This window comes from Manacus candei, unplaced genomic scaffold, assembly GCF_025592945.1.
Source record: "Manacus candei isolate 608988 ecotype Guabito, Panama unplaced genomic scaffold, ASM2559294v1 h1tg000094l, whole genome shotgun sequence".
In the NCBI taxonomy this organism is placed as follows: Eukaryota; Metazoa; Chordata; class Aves; order Passeriformes; family Pipridae; genus Manacus; species Manacus candei.
This window is the reverse complement of record NW_026138142.1, coordinates 3,380,547-3,390,071: the sequence shown is the minus strand read 5'-3', so window position 1 is coordinate 3,390,071 and position 9,525 is coordinate 3,380,547. Positions and strand designations below refer to the sequence as shown.

Below are 9,525 nucleotides of genomic sequence, written 5' to 3'. Positions count from 1 at the left end.
GAGGGCATTGAGGATCCTGGACATATCCTAACACCTCCACATCTGCTAGTAGCCCCATGCCCCAAAATAGCACTGGGTAACCACTCCTGGGGGTCTTACCTGGTGTATGCAATGGCAGCCAAGGCTGTGCTTTACAATTCCAAGACATTATTGAAGATAAAAGACTCAGTTGAGTATTTCCAGAGTTTTACCTTCCATTAACTACACAGAAAGCTCTCTGTTAATGAAATCATAGAGTCACAGATTCATATAATGGTTTGAGTTGGAAAGGATCTTAAAGATAAACTAATTCCAACTCCCTGCCATGGGCAGGGACACCTTCCACTAGCCCAGGTTGCTCCAAGCCCCGTCCAACTTGGCCTTGGACACTTCCAGGGTTGGGGCAGCCACAGCTTCTCTGGGCAACCTGTGCTAGTGCTTCACCAGCCTCACAAGGAAGCATTTCTTCCTAATATCTAATCTAAGCCTGCCCTCTTTCAGTTTAAAACCATTTCCCCTCACTCCATCACTATCTGCCCATGTAAAAAAAGTTCCAACAACCAATCCCTTCTTCTGGGCATGCAGGACCAGCTTCCTTGGTGCAGTTCAGAATAGCAAAAAAATTAAGAAGCCTCCCACGAATGGGGAAGGGAGTTTGAGCTACCAGCTGCTTTGAACATTTGTAGAGGAATACTTGGGGACTGGGCTGCAAATACACCACCATATTCCACTTTCCAGGAGCCTGAAGTATGTTTGGGAATATACAGGAGAGACCTGCTGCTGGTGTTAAACACCAACCAGAGCAGGGCCTATTCCAACACAGGGATGAATAATGTCATGTCATTTTATTGCTGTGCATGAGGTCCCATAAAGAATATGTCACTTGACTTAATTTTCCCACATAAAGAATAAAAGATATGTTTAAATCATTGCTTAGCTTTAGGTAGCTCTTAGCTGCTGATCAGTGTGGAAATCCCATCTGGAAAAGACATGCAAACTCGTCATCATTGCCAAGGTGGTTTTCTACAGCAAGTGCTAATGCAGAATGAGACAAGAACTACTTATTTTGGTGCAGGCAAACTACAGATTTTCCATGAGCCTGTTAGTTGAGGTCAGTCAGATTAAAAAAAAAAAAATTAGTTTGTTAAACTATAAATGCAATTAAAATCAAAGAGGGTGCACTGGGAGTGGGTGTTATTCAGTGTGTATAAGGGGATGCCAGAATCTGGCTCTGAATAGTTTTGATTAACAAACCTGGGCCTGAATTGCTGGAGAACTGTTCATTTCGTTAAGCCATTATTCATGGCCTGTGACTGGTCATAAGTAATGTTCTGCATCCTGATGAGAGGATTGAAGCTTACACTGGCATGATGAATGCCTGACAGCAGATAATGAATAGTGTACTTCCCTCACAATTCACAAATGCTCCGGGGTTTCTGAATTGTAAACTACCAGGCCAAACTCACTGAACAAGTACATTGAAATAACATTCCCAAAAGCAGCAGGATTTCAGCTCTTTCTCTATGGGTTAGAGTTTAATTTCCTTAAATCAAAGCAGTACAGGTCAAGCAGGTGTCCTAGAGCTGCTTGTTGGTTTTGTCTCAGGCCCAGCCACTCTGCAAATACAACCCAACCCCTCAGCCACAAATCCCTCCTTAGGGACAGAGCTGGGGGTTCCCCACCAGGTCAAAACCCAGCTCTCCCAAAAAGTACTATTTCTCCATGACTCCACCATTTCCACTTGTAGCTGGAGCTGTATAAATACTTGCAAGTATAAATACTTGCAAATAACAACCCACACAGTCACATAAATAGCAGCCAATGGAAGCCCAAGTCATTCATTTATTAGTATATTGGTCAACGGACTGTCTTAATTATTTAACTATTCTGGTAAAAGCTAATGCATAAAGAACTTAAATGGTGCATGGATCTTGCAGAGGGCCCTCAGCCAAGGGAAAATTCAGGCAGTTCAAAGTCTCCCCTGCATGCAAATGGGATGGAGTACACTCCTGCTGCTCAGAGCTGTGGGATGACTGGCCAGGGGCAAAGCATTGCAGACGATGCTTGGACCAAGACACTGCCACGCAGTTTTCCAGCTTTATCACAGCCTCTAAATACCAGTTTGGCTTGTACCCAGTCATATACACGTCCCCTAGTGAACACAATGCCAGTATGCAAGGCAAATGTTCCATTTACCGACCCAAGGGAAAGTGAAATGTATAATAGCTGTGCAGTGAACCTCGGAGAAAACCACCTGAGAACATCGAGATGCAGGTGCTGCAGCTGAGCATCTGACAGACAACCACGTGCAAGAACACCTCCCCCGTGGCAGACAAGGAAAAAATCACTGGGCTCCAGATATTTGTGCTTCATAGTCTGATCTCTCAACCAAGCTGAAGAAGCAATTAATTGAATTACCACGGCATCCCAGCCTCCAGAGCACTCCCCACTCTGCGGCTGTGGGAAGTCTGTTGCTGTGGCAGGCCTGCCCACACGTCTCCAGATAACAGTGCTGCAGCTATTTCTTCCTCTTGCAGCCCAGTCTGTGACAGCCATGGCACTCGTTAAGTTGGTGGCTTGGGACAGGTTGTAAGTTGGGAATGGCTCAAGTGAGAGTCTCAGTTCAGCAGTGTCCTGCTGGGATGGCACCTCCGAAAATAAACAAGTGGAAGTTTCCCACCGACCCGGCATCGGTGTGTTTTCACACTTGGCACCTTTTTAACAAACTGTTGCACTGTGGTTCCATGAGGGGAAAGCACATGATCTGTGAGTCCTTTGAGTCTGAGCTCCCACATCCCACTGATCCACCCGGGGCTTCTGCTTCTGATAGGTGGGGGATAGGACCGGGAATTATGGAATTCGCCTGTCTTCTAGGAGTAGTACACAACTTATCACATCATATTCATTCTTGTGTCTTTATTGGGTTGATTTTCAAGATCTCAAAGGATAGCTTCAACCTCAGACTGGGGAGGGAGCAGACTGGGTAGACCCAACCCTGCCAGAAATTGCCCGTGTAATTGCAGTTGAATTATTCTTTCTATGTTTCGGTTTTCCACAGGAAATTGTATTTCCTTTTACACTTAGAACTGTAGATCTTTATGCTGTGGGTCACTTCCCACTACTTTTTGTGCAGAATCCAGCGCAATGGGACTAATTTTGACAAGATTATTGAATTATCTTGATCTCACTATCAAATATTTTTATTAAGCCTAATTTCATCCTGATTGTCCTTTATAAGGGCTTCTTGCTGATGCTTAGACCCTTCTGTTACTTGTAGATCTTTATCAGAGAACATTTTTCATGGATTCAGTTCCTTTTACTGGAATATAAATTCTACAGTGAAAACTGAAGGATATTACTCCAAACTATTTGTGGGTGGCCAGAGTTGGGGAACCAACAGTTGGGGAACCAACGAGAACCACTCAGGTGTCTACTGGACTCCCTCTCATTACACAGGTAGCAGAAGGGACAACTGGAGAAGAGAATAATACTATTCCCAAGTGCAGCCACATAAATCCTTTAAATCATCCCCGCTTTTCCGACATCTAAGGCTCCTCTTCCCAGCAAACATCACCGAGCTTCTTCGCAGCTCTCCGGCAACCCGGTGCTGAAGACCACCCCACGTTTGAAATTCTCAGGGGAAAGCCACTAGGACTGAAATGCAGAGAGTTGTTAGGAGCTTTTCTTTAAGGATTTCCTAATCCCTACCCCTTCTTTGCTCCATTTTCCTTTCCTCTGCTTTACCACTCCCTTCTCCCTCATAGTTTGCACACAAAACTCATACATGCCTAAGGCTTCCTTTCGTAAATCTGTCCTCTTTCCCTCACTCAGACCTCCCCATTTTGACTCTAATTTCTTTACTCCCAGCCCCATGGACCATCCCACCACATGAGAAATGCTCTTTCACATTCCTGACGCTCTCCTGTTCCACCAGCAGCAGCGTGAACGAAATTTCAATCTCACGGTCCAAGTGGAAGCACCATAGCTCCAAAGGCTTCAAAGGGAGCTTGTGGCTTCTATGCCAGCATTTTTTGTGGTAGTCCCTCACTGCTAGTTAGGTCTGGTATCAGCCTTAACCAACCATGCCACTTCACTTTCCAAAGCCAGCCCGTAATTAAAAGAAGGCCAATAGACTCTCAATGATGATGCAATGATGTGTTCTCAGGTGCTCTCCTAGGCACGAGGCCAAAAGCTAAGTTACCATTTATGCAATTTGAAATGAAAGGCATAAAATTAGGCACTGACTAGAATTTCTCATTGCAATTCTTAACCGTTTTGACTTTGCTTTTCCAACAGTCAGCAGGTTTTTCTTCTGAGAAGTCCTTTCAAAAAATAAATTAGATGGCTACTTACCATGACTATCAGTTGACTCAGATGACAGGACATTGCACTTACAAGACCTTTCGTGTTCCTCACTCCTCCTTTTCTATTTCCCAATTAGGCCAGATTCTACTGCCTTTATTCATACTATTGCATTATTTCATAGCTCACACCAGTTGATTTCAGTAGTGACTCCCAGGATAAATTACAGTTTCCATGTGCCAAGATGACCCGAAGTCCTTGCCGAGGGCTGTTTCAGGCCTTTGTCATGACTTTCTTATCCTGTTTCATCCTCCACAAAGCCAGGACTTTCTCACAGCTCGTCACCTGGTTCCCCCAGAATGGGTAGACAAATACCTTCCCGTGTTTACTGTGCTCAATGGGAGACCATTAACTGTGTCACTAACGCGGCGTGTATCGACCATTGCTCTTATGAACTCAGCAACCCCACCACGTACCTATCAGTAAAAAGGTATTTGTTGTCCTGCTTTATATGTGACAGTGGTTGTGTGGGCCAATGCCTCACTGAAACAGGTGTTGTGTTAACATTTCCCATATTTGGGGGATAAAACACACGCTTTCAAGAATGGGTACCAACAACTGAAATGAGAATTCTGAACGTTTATAAGCATTTAAAAGTATAAACCTCTAAGAGTCATGAGAACATCATGTTCTTATCCTATTTCCCTTCAATGAAAGTCCAGCCAATCACCTTTGAGTGCTGTGAAATCCTCACTGGAGCTGGTGCACAAGGTAGAGCTTATTTATGGAGCCCCTTGTAAATCAGTGGGAATCTTTGTAAATATAAATCACAGAGCAAAATCAATTGCTTACTAATCATTGCTCAGGAAGAATATCAAGAGCACAAAGTCGAATTCTCAAAAAATAGGGAATGCCAGAGTTAAGATGATCATGACCTAGTCTGGAAAGGACAAGCTGCTACACTCGATGCTGCGTAGCCTCAGGGGAATGTGCAGTAACTGGTTACCCCAGTGCCCTATAAAATCTACTCCCAGGCTTTCCACATTTGATATTAATAGGAGTTATAAACAGGCACAGAACCATAACACGAGATTAGCTGTTGTTATATCTGTTTCAGAGATAAACTATCTGACAACCAGTGAAACTGAAATGGAAAACAAGCCTCTAGAGCTGCATTGGCAGGAGCACTGCAGTGGGATACTGGAGAACAGAGTGCTCACAATGGGTAACCAGATAAGGGCAGAGCCAAGTTCTATCCTATTCCACTGCTGTCCTCAAGTGAAGCAGCAGAACAATCAAAAGTGAAGTCCTGCTACTGTTGTCATGTCTCCGCTGTGGTCCCTTGAGGACACAGAATTCCCACCTCTCACCTCTTACCAACAGCAAAAAGCTGTGGAATCATAGGATCTTTTGGGTTGGAAGGGACCCTTAAAGGTCACCTAATCCAACCACCCTGCCACGGGCAGGGACATCTTCAACGAGATAAGGTTGCTCAGAGCCACACCCTGCCTGTCCTTGAATGTTTCCAGGGATGGGGCATCCATCATCATGGCTAGGCTTCCACCACCTTTCCATAGAACAGATACAGTCTAAGGCTGCAGATAAACAAGCAATTGCACTTCTTGAAGTTGCTGTTGCCTCCTAAATTGTTGTTTCTGGCCCTGTGCTGTTGCTTTTGGAGTTTGAAAGATTCAGAGTAGGCCCTGATCAGGTTTAGGACAAATTATTTAGGCTAAAGAATTTACCTGGTTGTCTGCAGTCAGCTGGTCTCGACTGAGTGGAAGCTTCGTTACAAATGTCTCTGCTGGCTGAATTCTAGTGGCAGCTCCTCTCCAGCTCTAAGATGTTGATGAGCACCTTGGGGCAGCAGGAGACGTTAAACTCGATCAGATGAAGCAGAAGATGCAACGAGCACATGAATGGGAAACTTTGCCAACCTTTGAAAAGGCTGGAACACGATTCGGTTGCTTGCTAAAAAGAGAGCAGGCTGTCTTGCAAAGGTGGAGCATTTGCAATTGGGAAGGACTGGATATCTCACTTGTAGGTCACCAGGTGATGAGCTCTCAGAGCCTTCTACCTGTGGGTCACCAGCTGAATTCAGCCCAGCACCAAAATTATGGCCAGGAATTTTAATTATACATTTGCTTCACATTGGGTTGAACGCTTTTCAGGCATTATTTCTCATGTGTGTGTCTGATATCTGGCACAATCAGGCCTTATCTTAGTTGGCTTCCTTAATCAAAGTTTCTGGATTAGTCGTCTACCGGAATTTGGGGTTGAACATAAATTGTTAACGTTAGTAAAAATCATATTCAGTTTTTTTCAGCGCTACTTTAAGCCAAGCTAAGGATCCACATTTTCTATCATATGCACAGTAAAAAGTCAAGGAGAATAAAATCCCCACATTTACCCATAATTTGCAATGTTATCTTCTCCCCAAAAGCCTTTATCGCGGAGCAAGAAGGAGGAGAATTTCTGTTACAGTATTTGAAAGCAGGTTTCATGAATGTTTCTCAGTTTGACAGTAATACTGGTTCCTCCCAAACAACTCAGCCTGAAACAGACAACTCATAATGTTAAAGTTCAGGACAGTTACAGTTGACTGGAAAAGGGACTCAGAATGGAAATTGTTGTGCAACTGCTACGTTATGACTTGCTGCCGGATCTGAAGACAATATTAAAAGTAGCCATTTTCTTCTGATTGATCTTGTTCTCTCTTATCCTTCCGCAGAATGACAATGGTAACCTCTAAATGATAGCATTGCTTGGAGTTTTCTCATTTCTTTTTGCACAGAAACAAACACGCTGTATTCAAAGGCACAAAATTCTTGGAATTCACAGCACTTGGTGAAACCGAAGGTGATCAAACAAGCACCGGCTTAATAAATTCTGATATGCACATATATTCCAGCAGGGAATATTCTGTGTTTTACTTTGGTGAAAGCAGAGTCCCGGCACACTTAATGTTCTACTGTTTTCTCATCCAAATCTCTTCTGCCATATCAAATAGGTCACTGTGTGGAAATCACAGCCATGTTTTAAGTAGATTGTGTTAACTTTATGAATGCGTCATAAAATGGGAACTCCATAACTCTGTATTGACACTGTTTTACTGTTGCAATTTACCATTCTAATGGCACTATTTAGGAAACAATGACTGAACTGCAATGAGATAATTAAGGAATAATCTCCATTACTTCAAAGTATACAAAGCAGTAAACAGCTGCCAAAAGTGATTAATAGCTGAGGTGAAGTTAAGACATCTAATCAATCTAATAAACCATTTATTGCAAGAATATAGCGGCTTACACTAAATGTGAGACATTTATCTTATTGATACAAACTGCAGTATTTGCCTTTCTTTAGGATGTAATATCACGAGACCTTGATTATTCTTCCATTAAAGTCAAGGATAAAACTCCCATTGTGATCCCAGGGTCAAGCCTTCACTGAGCTGATACCAATGAAAATAAATGCTTCCTTTTAATGTAGAACAGTTCTGCTAAAACATTTTTTCCCCCTATTATAAAACACCCTGTGGCATTGAAAGGGGGATATGTTTTACTGGCAAGGACAAATGTCAGGAGTCATGATGAAAACCTGGATCTTCTTCTAAGCTGGTACTGTAATTCCCTGCAAAGTATTGTTTTGTCTGTGCCTCCACCTCGGATCTGTGACAGGGAGATGAAACCATTCCTTGTTCCACAGGATTATTCGGGATTTAGTTCATGTAGCATACAAAGAAACACAGATAGAAGATACTGTACACACTTCACAGTGTTCCTAAAGTAAAAACAGAAAGGATACATGGATTGCAACAGCTATCTCATAACTGGCACAGGAATGGGAGTAGTGGGGGTGGAGAGGCCGAACCCATGCTCAGGGGAAGGGACCTGTTTCCAATGTTACAGCAGTGCTGCCAGCACAGCTGAGCTTCCTCAATTTCCATTTGGCTTCCCAATGCCCTGCAAGAGCGTGGACTTTCTACAGCTCCAAGTGTGCCATCAGTATCTTGCTTTTCTGCTCTCCACTTTAGTCTGGAGGGGTGAGGGAGCTGCATTGCAGCAGCAAAGGGACAAGCACAGGCAGAGACAGCCTCTTCTGGCACATTCTCCCACCCTACTTCCCCCCCAGACAGCAGTTCCCCCTCTAATCTGAAGTAAGCACCCAGTTCCTTCATCAGCTGAACATACACAGTGAGCTGTTTGACTGGAATTTTATAAGACGAGTTGCAGAAACAATCTTACCAACATTAAAATCATACATACCACATTGGCTCAAGGTGAACATCGCATTTGTCAAGCCTTGCAAAACGTGCTTTTCATCAGACAAGACGTTTCTATCTCCTCATCCCTGCATAGAAAAGAGGCACTGGAGCACATGTTCTCCCACCACATGCTATAATTGCTCTTCCCCTGAGAAGAACTAGAAGACGTTCTTAGTGCTGGATGACTCTTGAACTTGCTCTGAAGCAATTCCTTTGTCTTAGTGCTAGCAGGAAGCTCCTTTGGTTTTCCCCAAATATAAATATTGATACAGAAACTCATACCAAATAATAACAGAGGTATGAATTTATTGTTTCAGCAAAAGCTCCCATGCAAATTGACCCTCGGATAATTAAAGATGCCTGCAGTGCCTGGGCGGGTAAAAGATCAAGCACTTGCTGGATTACAACATAAGCAGTGCTGTGATAAAGCTGCATAATAACTCAGGAGCAGGAGCTCCCAGCCTTCACAGGTAGCAGGGCTAATTCCATCAGCCAACATGTACCAACTCCTGTTCATCTGTGCCCGATCCAACCTGCAAGGGACGGTTTGGAGCAGCAAGACTCTTGTCTGGAGGAGCCAAAGCCAAACAGCAGGTTGAAACTTGTACAACTGGATGCAATGCAAGCAGTGGCATCGCACTCGCTCCCTGTGCAAGTGTTTGTCATAGGAGTAGAACGGGCAAACCTAAAATACAAGTCCCAGAAACCTGCAATACTGGTATCTCTGCCTGTACTGAAGTTTAGGGAGTGTTAGTTTTGGAGAGAGAAAGCGCAGGTAGATTTTGAATCACTTTTTCTACACTGAAAAAAAAAACCACATCAATTTGAAGACTCACAGCAAAATGTTCAAATGTGTTAACTGTGGGAATGTAACAAGGCCCCAGAGATTTAAGTCATTTTCCCCAGGAACTGGCTGTGGCACTGCTGCTGAGCAGAAATTCCTCAAGGCTGGGCCTGTAGTCTTCCTTCACGGTAAA

General features: G+C 43.7%; 1 long non-coding RNA gene across 1 annotated transcript; it reads right to left on the bottom strand.

The window, feature by feature from the left end:
- Nucleotides 1-6,911: 6,911 nt before the first annotated feature.
- Nucleotides 6,912-9,525, bottom strand: LOC127461108 (uncharacterized). The gene is made up of 3 exons (XR_007899971.1): nucleotides 9,385-9,525; nucleotides 8,550-8,634; nucleotides 6,912-8,064 (listed from the first exon to the last, which is right to left on the bottom strand). It is a non-coding gene; the product is annotated as an uncharacterized LOC127461108 (long non-coding RNA).